Source organism: Arvicanthis niloticus, chromosome 16 (genome assembly GCF_011762505.2).
Source record: "Arvicanthis niloticus isolate mArvNil1 chromosome 16, mArvNil1.pat.X, whole genome shotgun sequence".
Lineage (NCBI taxonomy): Eukaryota > Metazoa > Chordata > Mammalia > Rodentia > Muridae > Arvicanthis > Arvicanthis niloticus.
The window spans coordinates 68,686,710-68,702,529 of record NC_047673.1 but is presented as its reverse complement, the minus strand read 5'-3'; the positions used below and the strand labels follow the sequence as shown (position 1 = coordinate 68,702,529).

Below are 15,820 nucleotides of genomic sequence, written 5' to 3'. Positions count from 1 at the left end.
AGGGAGGAGGGTCTGGAGAAGAATGCTTAATTGGCTACGCCCTCTTTCCTTCAGGTATCCCATTAGTATATAAATCTCTTGAGTCTAAGGCCTATAGTCACGCCCTCTACCTGTGCTGGGTGATGTAAACCTCTCTTAGGGAGGGGCTGTATTGCCCTACATGACTGAAAATTGTGGGTCAATGGCGAGCCTGGGTCTGGGGGCATGGCCGAACACCTGCCATTGTCCCACTAGGGTCCGGGGTTTGAGGCCTGTGCCCCGCCAGGACAAAGCTAACCTTTCACGGCCCCACATCTCTTCTTTTTTAAAAGAGGGGTGTCACTGTGTCATCTGTAGTGAAAATTTTGGATGAGGAAATCAAAAAAAAAAACACTACACAGGCTGGAGGGGATAGCACAATTAAGTCACAGGGTAAGGGGAGTTGAGGGTGGGAGTTGGGAAGGCAAGGGATCATTGAACCAATTAATTACAGTTGGTACAGTTTGATGATAATAACATCTGATTAATCTAGATAGACATTATGTTTTCCTTACTAACATGTAACTTTTAGCTATTTGACTTTGGCAAGTAAGTTTATCTGTAGCTGAAAGGTGTGGATTTGTCTTCTGTAGGACTCAGTGTGTGTCTTTGGGTCTCAGCATGCATCTCTGGGTAGTAGTTTGCATCTCTGGGTCTCAGCTTATGTCTCTGGAGTCTTCAGTCAGATGAAGTGTCTGGAAGAAGGCAGCTTGGAGAAGGGGGAGGGGATTTATCTCTCTTTGGTGGAGTAAGGGGAGAGGCAGGTGAGAGCTCCTTTGGTATTTTAATGGAACCTTGCCTTTGGATGGGGGAGGATCAGGAGGAGCAGATGGTTTGTTTGGCATTTCCTCCAAGGTATAAGGGGGAGGGGTGGGTAGATGAATTTTATTTCTCTTATTAGTTGAGTTAGGGCTGTGAGGTCTGAAATAGGGTGATTTGGGGGACGTTGATCTTTGGGTCCATTTGACTGAGGGGGGTCAGGAGCTGTGTTGTTCTCAGTCTGTCCTATTTTAGATGACCTTATACATTGCTGAATTGTGGTTAAGATCAGCAAAAAAACATGAGGGTTTTTTTAATCTCTGTTTTTGATGAGGGAAGCTACTCTGCTCCATGAGTCTGGACTGTAAATATTGTCCTCAACCATGCATGGCACTATCTGAAGGACTTCCTCCCAAAACAAGGAGGCTTGTTTTTTGGCTATTTTTATTTCATAGGATTTTAGTAGGGCACCTATTTGCCTGGCCTGGGGTGATTTTTTATGTGATGTTGAGTTTCCCATGACAGAAAAGAGGAGAAACTCTTTGTCCAATGGGAACATTCTGTTGGTCAATTGGCTTTGGGGGATTCCACAAAGGTCCAAAACTCTAAGACTTCCCACAGATTTAAGAACTGGCAGCCTCCCTGTGGTTTTTAAGTGGCTGCTGTATTACCAGTTTTTTCTTTTTGTTTTAAAGAGAGTCTAGATAGAGAGTCTTTGCCAACTTCTGTTGTGGGCTGTTGGGATTTAAACAGAGGCCAGAGGGACCTTCAGCCAGCACCAGAGAGTAGCTCTGGCCAGGAGGCTTCAGTTGTTCCTTCGGCTTATCTAAATCCATGTGATGGCTCTGACTGAAAGCACAGCAGAAGAAAGGACAGGTTGTTTGTCTCCAGAGTTGGGAGGAGGGGCTCACCTTCCCTCGGTATCAGTTTCTGCAGCTGTTCCAGCCCAATGTTGGTCGCCAGCTGTGGGTCCCCTGTTCTGGAGGGTGTCCCACAATGATCTCCGGCCTGGCTGGGGACAGGGTGTGAGTAGAGAGGATCTGCTGCTGGCCCTGTCTGTATCTCCACTGTCTGTGGATCTCTATCCCGGCCTGGTGCAGGAGGTCCGGGCCAAGGGGACAGAGTACAAGCCGGAAGGGGGAATTGATTCTGCTGCCTCCGCTGCTGCCTCTGCCTGAGTCTTCGCTGTTGCTGCCCAGTTACTCCCAAGTGCTGCACCTGTCTCACCTCGCTGAGCTGGTCTGGTCTGGGACGCAGGCTAGCTAATAGGGAGGGGAGGATCCTGAAGGTGTTTCGGGAGAGCAGATCTCTTCCCAAATGTTACAGCTCTAGTGTTACAGCTCTTGTGACAGAAACTCTTGGACAACAAGATGATTTTCACACACCTTTACCTCCTGAATAGAGCCCTTATATACAGCTTCAGGGTGGGTTAGGGTCTGGCAGCAGATAATGCCTATTGGCTTGGTCTGAGAGCTTGGAGATACCTTATCTACCTGTGGGAGAGCCTGAGGCACTGTTCCTTGTGACTGATGGCCACAGACCTCTCTGTGATAGGGGTTGTGGAGGGCTGAAGCTAAATGAAAAGAACCAGGTCCCAGGAGCAGAGTTGAACACCTGCATCTGATAAGGGTCTGGGGTTCGAGGCCTATGCTCTACTAGGCACCCAGCTGCTTCTCACAGCCTACCACCACACAACTCCCCCCCCCTTTTTTTTTTATAAAGGAGAGGTGTCATCAGAATAAGTGTCTTCTATGTTGGGAACAGTTTGATACTGAACCAAGACCTGGTTGGTAGTTATCTTTGCAATGCTACTCATCTGCTGCTTTAGAAACTGAATGAGGCAGGGTGACAAGAGAAGCAAGGCTCCAATGGCTAGTCTGGGGCCAAGGAGAGGAAGAATTCAAGCCATCAAGGGGTTAGAATACCAAGGGGTAGGGGTGTTGGGAGTATAGCGTGCCCCGAGGTTCCCCTGGAGCTCTTTGAGTATTTGTATATCTTGTTCTACCAGCCCAGATTCATTGATATAAAAGCAACATTCCTCTCCTAGCAAAACACAAGTCCCCCCCCATCCCCTCCTAAAGACCCCCATACTCAGGAGACCCTTCCTCAAGCCTCCGGAAATCGCGACCACCCAAAGATCACAAGAAACCATACCTGGATGCAATCAGCAGAGGTTTATTAGGGAAAGAGCCGGCGGTCAAAACAACAAGCTCTTTAGCTCCAAGAGCAGGGTTTTGGCCCCGAGTGGTGGGTTAAAGGGTCTTTTATAGCATGGGGTGGGGGGAGGAAGGCATTTTCGAGAGCTTACACATGAATGGTTGCATTTTCGTGCGCTTACGCATGATTGGTTGTTTTACAAATTTTGAACATAGCACTGGGAAGATCAAGGGAGGGGTAACCAAGAACAGTGGAACATTTCAGAGAATCTAGCCCAAATGATCTAGAGTCATGTGAAAATCACTGTACACTCATTCTTCTCAAAAATGTGGTTTTTACCATGCTATTGTGTCCTATCCTGCCATTTACCAACTATTTCAGATGAACTATCTTCCGGCTATAGCCCCACCTAGGTGGCAGCATCTTTATCTGTAGTCAGGAATGCCTTCCTGCCTTGGGCGAGGCTTGGGGAATGTAATCCAGCAAGTGTCCTTCACCTGGAATGTGAAGGCCTGAAATCTTATTTTCAGTTCCGAGTTCTGTAAGACGAAAAATCTACACATATTTCATAAAATGGCCTTTATAAGTTTTCACTCTACACCCCCCCCCCGCCCCCAATGTTCAGCAGTCAACAAGTCCAGGGCCCTCCGGTTTTGGAGAACAACTCCTGCTAAAGAGGTTATCTGGCATTGAAGAGATTCAAGGCTGTCTGTAGTAGAAGCCTGTGGGTAGGGTGGCTGGAAACACTGAAAGTTCCTCCAGGCAGGAAGTTAGGAGTGGTGGCTGCAGCTACAATGGCTCATTAAAGGCCTCCAAGGTTCCTCACGGTGTGGCCCCAATGACACAAGAAAGTCCTTGGGTTTCCAAAACAGCTTTATTGGCATGACGAATGATGGTTGAATCTGGATGTGCACCCCTGTGAAACTCAGGGCAGACCTGAGTTAAATAGGGAGGGAGAGAGGCACAGGGGCTGGGGAGGAGTACTTAACTGACTCCACCCTCTGGCCTTCAGGCATCTCATTAGAATGTAAATCTCTCTAGGGCCTGAGGCCTGTAGTCACACCCTCTACCTGTGCTCTTTGGGTGGGGCTGCATTGCCCTGAACATGACTCAACAGTGCAGGTCAATGGAGTTCCACACCACTTGTTGGGAGCCTGGATTCTGGGAGCGGGGCAGAATAGATGCCCATCCCTTACAGGCAATGGACACCTGTTGGGTCTCTGGGCTTTCCAGCCAGCACCTCAACCAAAACCAGCCATCCTATCATGGTCCTACAGAGGCCATTGCCTGGTCAAGCTCGTCTTGAAAGTCGCCGGCCAGATGCTGTGTTTGGACAAGGGCTGCTCCAGCAGTTTCAGTAGCACCAAGTAAAACAGCAAGGCCTAGTTCAATGAGCAGAGGGATGAAGATCTCTCTCTTCTTTTGGCTTCCTCCCATCTGCAAGGCGAGCTCTTCAGGTTCGTAAAGATAAACCTGGGGGACAACAATCACAGGGGCACAGGAGCCCTGAATGATACAGGCATCTGTAGTACCTTTGCACCAGAGGATGACAGGAGGGTTAACACATACTGATTTGGTAATGGTGATGTCATGGGCACATGTGAGGTGGGGTTTTGAGGAGGAGCCCTACAAGGCAAAGAGGTGGGGGTAGGTCAAAGAGAGGAATGTCCTGTGCTTTCCTCGTGGGCAGGGGTCCATGGAGGTCATAAAAAGAAAAATTAATGGGAACAGCTATTAATAATGGTCGGGAGAGAGAGGCACAGAAAAAGCATTGGGAGGAATTGGGGTGGGTTGTTAGGGGAAGGGGGTCCACTGCATATTAGATGTACTGTAGCTAGGAGAGGGTAGCTTATAGTTTCTCCTGAGACTGGTTTTCCTGTTGGATAATATTAGCATGGGTAAAGGCTGATTTGGGGGCAGGGACAAGTTCATGGGAGATGTGTAGGTCAGCTTTGGGGTATCTGGCATAGCCGTTGGGGTAAAGTTTACCCATGATTCTGGTTCACCAACATTCATTCCATGGATCGCTGATGGAAAGCTGAAAATGGTGAGCATGGTGCCACCGCGACTGGTGGATTCCACCCTGCAGCTTCAATATCTGCAACCTCCATGGAGACATTCACCTGTGCTTTGGTAAGGAAAGCAGAGAAAAGGACCAGAGATAGTGGAGATTGATTCCAGATGTAGGGGAATCTCAATCCTGATTTGACATCCTTCAAGTGGGCAGTCCTAGGTTTCCATAACTTTGTTGTGTCCGTTGTAGGTTTCCCTGGCATAGAATCTTCAATGGTAGGTGTTGGGAAGGCTAGGGAGAGGCTGGGCAGTAGCAGAGTTAGCATGAAGGATGGTAAAAACAGCCATGAGAATAGAGGAGAGGGGGGCTTGTGGAGGGCACATGGCCTGGGCATCTGTCACAAAGTCATGGATGTCCTTCCAGGAGATCCTGCTGCTCCTCTGGGCATGGTGTCTCCTCTGCCTTCTCTTCCCCTCCTTGGTTCTTGATCTGTGAGTGAGAGGCAGGCCATCTTCTTGGTTGGTGGGGTGATGTCGGACATTTCTGGCAGGGAACCAGATAGGCTTAGGCTGGTCCTGTGGAAAAACACATGCAAAACCCCTCCCGGTTATAAAGAGAGGGTCTGGTTCCTTCCAAATTCCATCCAAATGCTCTTGCCATCGTACAAAGATAGGGGGAGTTATTTTGGAGTGTTCCAATGGAGGGAAATAGGAGGGTATTTGGAGTTTTTGTAGATGTTAAATATGCTTAACATATATAATGATGTCAGGGCCATCATTAACTGTACATTAGGGGATAAGTGGTGGCTTGTTGTTTCAGTAGTTGGGCCTTCAGGGTCTGATGCCTTCTTTCTATCATTCCTTGGCCCTGAGGGTTGTGGGAGATTCCCATATGATGGGCAATTTCCTAGCATGTGCAGAAGGTTTTTAATTGAGAGCTAGTGAAGGCAGGGCCATTATCAGTTTTTGTCTGCTGAGGAATGCCCATGATGACAAAGGTAGAGAGCATATGGTAAATTATTTGAGTTTTTACCTGTCTCGGCTGTAGCCCACATAAAATGTGAGTAAGTATCTACAGTGACAAAAACATATTTTTGTCTACCGAACTGGGGAATATAGGTGACATCAATTTGCCATAAGGCATTGGATTTGAGGCCTCGAGGATTGGTGCCCATGGTTTGTAAAGCTGGGGTGGTAATGAGGGATGCACAGGAGACATACAATTTTATTATCCTTTGATGCTGAGCAAGGGGGATGTGAGGGAAGCAAGCATGAAGCCCCTTTAGATTTGTGTGTGTACGTGAATGGAATTGGTCTGCTTGCTCAGTGGAGGCTATAAATGTCCCTGTTGAGGCAGTTTGGTAAGTGAGTGCATTTCCTTCAGATATAAGACTAGGCAGGGGACTGTGGGATAGGATGTGCTGGATATAGATGAGGGAGGCTCTCTCCTGTAGGAGGGCGGAGACCTGTATGAGTAGAGGGGAGAGTGGGTTGTCATCTAGTTTGACAAATGATCTTGACAACCAGGGGAGCAGATTGACAGCATATACACTGTCTGAAAAGAGGTTAAGGGGGCCCTTGACTTCTTCTAGAGCTAGGTAAATGGCATGTAGTTCTTTATATTGGGGGAGTGGTGTGGAAGTTCTTTGAATCTGAGGATAGGGGGTTCATCCTCAGGGAAGTAGTATATTACTGCTGCAACTCTCCTTCTCCCCCCATCAGTAAATATTGAGGGGGCTCCTGCTATGGGTTCTCTTGAGAATAGTTTGGGGGGTAGCCATCACAACAGAGGGAGGGCAGAGGCCCATTTTTCACCAGGATAATGGTTGTCAATTTGTCCTGGGAATCCTATTAAGCTGATAGCAAAAGTGGGAATGATTTTTGATTAGCCATTGAACATCAAAGAAAGAGAAGGGGGTGACAAGAACATCAGGTTTTCCTAGGGTTCGTAAGGCTCTATCCCTGCCATTTTTAATCATGCTAGTGAGTGCATCCACTTCATTTAAAATTCAGTGTGCACCACCCATTGGGGTATGGAGCTATTCTAGCACCCTCTGAGGTTGGTAAAGGGCTCACACAAGCATAGGGGAGGAGTTAAAGATAAGGAGATGTACAGGTACTGTTGGGTCATACCTAGCAAGAGCCATATCTTTCATGACAAAATTGACAGAATTTAGGGTTTGGACTGCTTCTGGGGACAGTGTTCTTGGGGAGGAGGGACTTTTATCTCTTTTCAGGAGGTTGAAGAGGGGTTGAAGGGTGCTTGTAGGAAGGTGAAGCCAGGGTCGAAGCCAATTGAGGTTGCCCAAAAAGCTCTGGAGGGAGGCAAGAGTTAATTTTTGAGGGAAGAAAAGGGTGGGTTTGAGGGGGCATATTGAAGTAAGGGAGATCTCTGTTCCTAAAAATGCAATGGGAAGAATAAGTTGGATTTTGTGAGTGGCTATTTTGAATCCTAGGGCAGATAGGGAAGGTATTAGCTGATCCTTAAGTTGGGAGGGGGAGGTAGAAGCATCTCCCCATACAAGGATGTCATCCATGTAATGATAGATGTTGAGTCCTTTGCTAAATAGGGTTTTAATGCAGTGGCTACAGCCTCCTGACAAATGGTAGGACTGTTAGCCATTCACTGGGAAGGAATGGTTCACTCATATCATAAGGCTGGGCCAGATTTGTTAATGGGAGGTACTGAGAATGCAAAGCGTTCACAGTCCTGGGGATGGAGAGGGATGGAAAAAAAAGCAGTCTTTTATGTTTGTTGCTAATAGAGGAACATTGGCAGCAATGGCTGAGCTGTGGGGTAGCCCTCTTTGCGGGGAGCCCCAGATTCACATGGCTTTGTTAATTGCCCTCAAATCTTTCAATGGTTTCCATCCCCCTGAACTCTTTTTTATAGCAAACACAGGGGTGTTCCATGGACTGTGGGAGGGGCGGATGTGTTGTAGAGACAGCTGTTCCAGTTCTCTGAGGGCTCTAAGCTTCTCTCTTGATAGAGGCCACTGTGGGACCCAGATGGCTTCATCAGAGAGCCAATCAAGGCAGGGAGTATTAAATCTAACACTGGGCCCTAGAATTGGGGGTGATTTGGAGGAGGGATTTTTTAGGTCTCCTTGGGTACTATTTTCTTCATAAGTAATATCTTCTAGCTTAATGTGGTCTCTTTCTGGTTGGGTGGTAAGAACCATGTCTAAGGCTTGTAAGGTATCTCTCCCTAAAAGGTTGGTGGCTACTTGAGCCACCAGGGGCCATATGAGCCTAGCTAGCTCAGTCGGTAGAGCATGGGACTCTTAATCCCAGGGTCGTGGGTTCATTCCCCATGTTAGGCGCCAGCTGTGGGTCCCCTGTTCTGGAGGGCATCCCACAACGATCTCCAGCCTGGCCTGGTGCAGGGGTCTGGGCCCAGGGGACAGAGTGCGAGCAGGGAGGGGAGATCGCCTGCCTCTGCTGCTGCCTCTGCTGTTGCTGCCCTGTCACTCCCAGGTGCTGCACCTGTCTCTCTGTGCTGAGCCGGCCCGGGTTGGACCGATAAGAAGCCAGCTAGCTGGCAAGGAGGCAGCCTGGTGTCCCAGGCAGGTCCCAGGAGAACAAATCTCTTCCCAAGTGTTACAGCTCTTGCGACAGAAACTCTCGGACAATGGGATGATTCTCACACACCTTTACTTCTCCCTTACACACAGTTCAGGGTGGGTTAGGGTCTGGCAGCAGATGATGTCTACTGGCTTGGTTCTGAGAGCTTGGAGATACCTCATCTTCATGTGGGAGAGCCTGAGGCACTGTTCCTTGTGACTGATGGCCATAGACCTCTCTGTGGGAGGGGCTATGGAGGGCTGAAGCTGAATGAAAAGAACCAGGTCCCGGGAGCAGAGCTGAACACCTGCTGTCCAATAAGGTTCCGGAGTTCAAGGCCTATGCTCGACCAGGCACCCAGCTGCTTCTCACAGCCCACCGCCCCACAGTTCTTAACCATTGAGCCATCTCTCCAACCCTCCAAGGTTAACTCCTTGGTCTTCCTGTGTTTTGTGCTCCCTGTTCCTAGAATGTACTTTAACTTAGGGAGTTAAAAATGTTAGTGTGAATGGGAAAGGAGTCATGGAGGCCTCAACCCCAGCTGAGGAGCTACTGACAGTTGATAAGTGCTGAAGGAGGGAGAGTCTTTTTTTCTTTAGGTGTGTCTACTGACAGGTGGCTCATTCCCCACTGGAAGATGCGATATGTGTGTGCATATGGGCAGCTCTAATTGGACTCAGTGGGTTGATGGTGATGATGATATAATAATAATAATACAGTAATAATAAATGATATAAAGTTGGGAGGGAGATGTGGTGTTGGGAGAATACTAAGAGGATTTGAGAGACAGAGTTGGGGGATATAATTAAAATAAATTGTGTATGTGTATGAAACTTTCAAGTAATAAATAAAAAGTTCTCCTAAATAGATCATTTACATCGTTCCCAACCATATTGCTGCCGGTCCCCAAAATGGTTTCATCTTTCCAAAGTGAAACCCTGCCCCACAACACATTAAATGTCCCTAACCCTGGACCAAATTAACCACAGCTGCACTTCAGTTTGCCTGTGCACCGCAGGTGCTCTACTTCATCTGAAGTGGATCCAGATGATATTCGACATTTTGTGTTTGCCTATTTTCACTTAGCACAGTGTCTTTGGGGTTCGGCCATGTTGTATCACAGTCAGGGTTTCATTCCAGGCCAAATAATAGCACTTGTATGTGCACATCATGTTTCCCAGGTCCACTCACCTGTCAGTGGACGTTGGACAGTTATGGCAAGCACTGCTGAGTGCTGAGAAGTATCCCGGGTGAGTTTCTGCTTCTAGGTCTTTCGATCGAATATGCAGAGCTAGGGTAGCTGGGTCATGCAGTCAAGCCGTGTTTACTTTTAGATGAATCTTCATTTTGCTTTGCACAGCAGTTGAACTACTTCAGATCTGCACCAGCAAGTACCAAGGTTCTCATTTTTACTACACTGTTGCCAGCGATTGTTAAGTTATCCTTGCTTTGTTTAAAGCAGGAGTCTAACGCTATAGCCCCAACATCCTCAGTAGCTGTCATTATAGATACATGTCACCTACCACACAGGACATATTGTTTTCTGGGGTCTTGTTTCGTTTTATTTATTCAATTGTAACCACTCCTTTTAGATGTAAAATGGAATTTATTGTGAATTTGACTTCCATAATAATGTACTAGACGACATATGACCTGCTTTTTAAATTCGAGAAATAGTATCAAATGTTTTTCTAGGATATTCATGTGTGTTTGGTTCAAAAGGTAAAAAGCACCATAGCTCAAGAGAGGAGCTGGGGCAGGTACAGGAGCCTGGAGTCCCAGCTACTTGCGAGGCTGAGTTGGAAGGACTGCTTGAGCCTAGGATTTTAAGGCCAGCCCAGACAACACAGAGGTTTCACAATTAAAAACACGGTGGAGGCGATTATTTTTAAGCTACTGTGCTGTGTTGAGTGTTCTTATATTCACTAGGAAGGCTGTGCTCTGAGGCCCTGCAGGCTCCTGCTGAAGGAATGTGAGTGGAGGACATCTTCTCCCCTCCCCATCTAGGACACAGTGAAACCCACTTCATTTACAATGGCCAGTGCCTTTTTACAAAGGGGGGGACTATTTGATGTTCGTTTCCATCTTTCAGTTCAATGTGTTTCATGGGTCACATGATCTGCGATTACGAAGGTGACACTCAGGACAATTTTTATGGCAAATTGAATCCCAAATTACAACCCCTGAAGGGGTCCGCATTAATAATGGGCTTTAAGAGCATCAGTAGGGGGCCTGAGCCGGGTTCCAGCGCAGTGAAATGCAGTCGCTAATGTAGCATTTCAGGAAGACACGCACAGGAATGTGTTATTAAGATGTGAGCAATGTCTTCTCCTTTCAGACAAGGATGTTCGCATTACCATAGACACTCACCGGATTGCAGAATAATGAAGACAGAATTATTTTTGCTTGAATTGGGATTTCCCTGTGGCTGAGTTAAGAAGCATGACCCACCACCAGTGAATCGGAATGCCTTTTCTTAAGGATCAGCCACTCTGATTGCTTTATTTGTGCTCCAGGCATTTGTGGGTGGTTTACTTTGTCAACACAGGAGCCAGTGCTTCCAGAACGTGTGTCGGTGGAGCCTGCCTGGTTGGTGAACAGGTAAAATCTGTGAACATAGCAAATACTTCTCTAAGAGATGTCAGGATTTGAATACATCTGTGCAGAGTGACATGGTGCTATGGGTCAGAAGGCACCGTAAAGAAGGTAGAGTCTGGACTTGTGAGATGGCTCAATCAGTAAAGTTACTTGCCACATAAGCCTGATGACCTGAATTCCATCCCTGGAAATCATGTGTGAGATGAGAGAACCAACTACTGAAAGTTGTCCCACTGTGTGCTACAGCACCATGACCCTGGGTTGGGGACCCCCTTGTACATTCTATACCAGGACGTATGATTCTTAGGTTGGCTTGAGGAGCACGGACCTTAGTGCATCGCACATTTGAAAACGCAAAATGAAATAAACAAGACCCTCAAAGCAAACAAATAAATGAGAGAAGAAGGGGAAAAAACTGGAAGAAAGCTAACAAAAGTCGCATTGCCTGCATACAGTCATGGGACTTCACTGTGGGTTTATTTTTTATATACAGAACACATATTTAATTAACATTAAAATTAAATAATATCCAGCTCTTTGGTTTTCTCTTTTATGTTACTTTTTTCCAAAAATTTATTTTTTATTCACTTTACAGCATTTATTTTGTAGCTACATGTGTGCATGCATATGTGCATGTGTGTGCTTGTGTGTGTGTGTGTGTGTGTGTGTGTGTGTGTGTGTGTGTAAACAAAGGTTACAGGACACCCTGCAGGAATCAGTTCTTTGCAGGAGTAGGTTCTAGGGATCAGACTCAGGTTGTCAGTCTTAGCAGCAAGTGCCCGCTGAGTCATCTTGCCAGCCCCTGCTTTGCTCAAAGACTTCTCCCTATTCCTTGACAGGTGAATTCATCAGCCACAGAAAAGTATCTCAAAGATCTGTTCTATGCAAGATGAGGTGCTAGAAACTGGGGAAGTATACAGTGTCTCTGACCAGTCAGAGCATGCTGTGTAACTGAGAATACACATCCCAGGGGGAGGAAGAGAAAGCAGCACTGAGGGTGAATTTATAATGGGTGGGTGTTTCCCATCCTCCCCCAGGACTAGAACAGTTGGAGCTGTGTTAGTTGTGTTTCTGTTACTAAGCTGAATATCACAACTGTCTCAGTTAGGGTTTCTATTGCGGCGATAAAACACCATCACCAAAAAGTAAGTTAGAGAGGAAAGGATTTATTTGGCTTACACTTCCATATTGCTGTTTGTTGTTGATGGAAGTCAGGACAGCAACTCAAACAGGGTAGGATCCTGGAGGCAGGAGCTGATGCAGAAGCCATCGAGGGGGGCTGCTTACTGACTTACTTCTAATGGCTTACTCAGGTTGTTTCTCTATAGGATTCAGAAACACCAGTCCAGGGATGGCACTAACCACATGGGCTGGGCTCTCCTCCATTGACCAGTAATTGACAAAATGCCTTACAGCTGGATCCCATAGAGGTGTTTCCTCAACTGGGGCTCCTTCCTCTCTTACGGGTCTAGCTGTGTCAAGTTGACACACAAAACCAGCCAGTGCAATGACAAGGCCACTTACTGAAGGAAGAACTTATTTTGGGTGTTTGGTTCCATCACAGTAGGGAAGCCTGGGATGTAGTAGGCACCAGGCAGGGAAGCAAAACAGCTGACAGCTCGCATCCCAAACACAAGCAAAAAACAGAGAAAACACAAAATAGCACATGTCTTCATGCTCTCAGAACCTCCAGTGACAGGCCACACTTCCAAAGCCTCCCCAAACCAGACCACCAACTGGGAACAAGCATTCAAATGCCACATTCTATAAGGACATTTATCATTCAAACCACCACTCTCTTATAGAGTCCTCACTGAAGGCCCGAAGGGAGGGAGGGGTACTTGACTTAGCAGAGACAGATGAAGGGGCAAATGAGGAACTGGGTTGAATGCTGTTCCCTTCTAGATAGATTCATTTTTTGAAGCCCTAACCATAGATACTTTCAAATTTAACTTTGCTGGGAGAAGGGACATTAACTGTTTAATTAAATGCAAATGGGGCAATAGCATGGGCCCTCTCCAATCTGAAGGGCATTCTTCTAAGCGGCGATGGCCTGAACACAAACACTGAATGTTGTGAGAAAGGACAGTGTGACAAGACAACAAGAAGGTGGTCACTGCCAGCCAGTGAGTACAGCATGACATGAGCCCAGACCAGTCAGCACCTTCATCCTGGACTTCCAGCCCCACACTGTAGGGAAATCAATTTCTGTGCTGCCTTTTTAAAGAATGAAAGCCCAATAAATTATATTAGACTGCGTTATTTACTTCTGTGCATCTGTGAAAAAACAGTGACCAAAAACACATTAGAGAGGAAAAGATTTATTTCTGCTTACTTCTTATAGCCCGTGTTGAAGGGAAGTCAATGCAGGAACCTGGAAGCAGGACAAAAGCAGATACTGTGGAGGGACACTTTATGCTGACTTGTTATCCATGGTCTGCTCAGCTTGTCTTATTACATAACCCAGAGCCGGGCAGTGGTGGCACACGCCTTTAATCCCAGCACTTGGGAGGCAGAGGCAGGTGGATTTCTGAGTTCGAGGCCAGCCTGGTCTACAGAGTGAGTTCCAGGACAGCCAGGGGCTACACAGAGAAACCCTGTCTCGAAAAACAAAACAAAACAAAACAAAACAACAAAAAACCCAGAACCACCTACCTGCCCATGGGTGTCACCACCTACAATGAGCTGATGTCTTAGGGTTTTACTTCTGTGAACAGACATCATGACCAAAGCAAGTCTTATAAAGGACAACATTTAATTGGGGCTGGCTTACAGGTTCAGAGATTCAGTCCATTATCATCAAGGTGGGAGTAGGGCAGCATCTAGGCAGGCATGGTGCAGGCAGAGCTGACAGTTCTACATCTTCATCTGAAAGTTGCTATTAGAAGGCTGACTTCCAGGCAGCTAGGAAGAGGGTCTTAAAGCTCAGGCCCACAGTGACACACCCACTTCAACAGGGCCACACCTAATAGTACCACTTCCTGGGCCAAGCATATACAAACCATCACAGATGGTTCCTCTCACATCAATTATCAAGCAAGGAAATGCCCCAAGCTCACAAGCCAGTCTAATGGAGACATTTTCCCAACTGAAGTCCCCTCTTCCCAGATGACCATGAAAAAATAAAAATTAACAAGCAAATAAATTGTATTTATTTGGATACTTTATTGGATACTTTTTTAAATCCTCAGAATTATAGAAAAGTTGCAAATAAAAGACATCTTTTCCCCTCAACTGTTTGAGTAAGTTGCTGGACTACTTCAAGTGCCTTGGAGTTTCCTACTGGCTAGCCAGACTCCAGATGAGCTGAATACCCTAGGCTCAGCACAGGGAATTGATGCAAATTCTTTGGGAGGAAATGAAAGTGCAGGGACTGAGGAGTAAGGGCTCAGGATGCAGGAGGCGTGAGGAGGTCCTGTGACAACTTGTCCCGTCTCTGTGTCAAACACTTGCAACCTCCATGCTCTGAGAAGTTGAGTCTCAGTTCCTTCCAAATGGACCATTTGTGATTTTATGTCTGAGGGGATTTATTTGTTTATTTGCTTGAGGCTAAGGGTAGATGTGGACTCACTATGTGCCCAAAGATGACTTTGAACTTCTTCCTGCCTACATCTAGGTGGCACTGGGATTACAGGCGTATAGCATCATGCCTGGTTTATGTGGCACTGTGGATGGAACTCAGGGTTTTGTGGATGCTGGCAAGCATCTACAGTCCATCATGTCTACTATAGGACTGAGGGTAAAACCTCTTCAGTCTAATGGAAACTCCAGTTTTCCACCTCTCCTCTACAATGCGGCTCTGCCCCTCACACTTTGGTAGCTTCCTCCAGTCCCTGCAGATCTGTCTCTTCCTCCACGTGCCTAGAAGGCTTCATCCCTTCTCCCAGACCTGTCCTCCATGCCCTCCTCTGTGCTGCTGGATACCTGCCACACTCCTAGAAGCTCAGCCTATGTTTCTTATTTAGCCTTCTCCATGGGCTCCAAGCCTTTAGAGAAGGAACTTGGGTCTTTCCTCTCAGTCACCACAGGCATTGACTCCAAGGGGCTCTGAGCAGGTCATCAGTGGACACATACTCTTTAAGCAGTGGGCACCAGATGAGTCTCTATGGGTATTTGAAGAATAACCCTGCCTCTGAGATACTCTCAGGCCAGTAGGAGACAGGTGACACACAGTCCACATGACTACAGGGGATGGTCGAAGGAGTAACTGAGTTCTTAGGAGGGGCAGCTTTCAAATTGGATTTTCATCCACAAAACCAAATACAGGGCTTTGTCCTTACTGCTGTGCCTCGCCAGGGGCAGGAACTGATAAAATGTTTCAGCCCAATAAGAGTCTGGACAGTGTCTGTCTCATTCACTGTTGACTCTTCCCTTCCGGAACATTGTCTGCCACACTGCAGGGATCTCTAACACTTGAGCAATGAGCATGGCTGAAGCAATCCCCCTCCTGCCGCTTCCACAGCTCTCTCCCACTCCCCTCCCTCCCACTCTCCCTACACTAAGCTCCAGCTAGCCCTTCCCTGCTGCCAGTGCTCAGGATCAAAGACTGGGTAAGTCAGAGCCTCCACCCTAGAGTCCCCCTCATATGTCTTCCCTCAAAGGCACAGGTCAGCTGAAGCTGGGCCAGGCAGGATCTGACTGGGGATCAGCTGCCCTCAGGACCTATTTATGCTCCTGTCAGCTCAAACAAGGCTCCTGCGTTTTCACTTTG

At 47.1% G+C, this 15,820-nt stretch overlaps 1 non-coding gene across 1 annotated transcript; it reads left to right on the top strand.

The window, feature by feature from the left end:
* Nucleotides 1–8,197: 8,197 nt before the first annotated feature.
* Nucleotides 8,198–8,270, top strand: Trnak-cuu (transfer RNA lysine (anticodon CUU)). Its single transcript has one exon. It is a non-coding gene; the product is annotated as a tRNA-Lys (tRNA).
* Nucleotides 8,271–15,820: the final 7,550 nt, after the last annotated feature.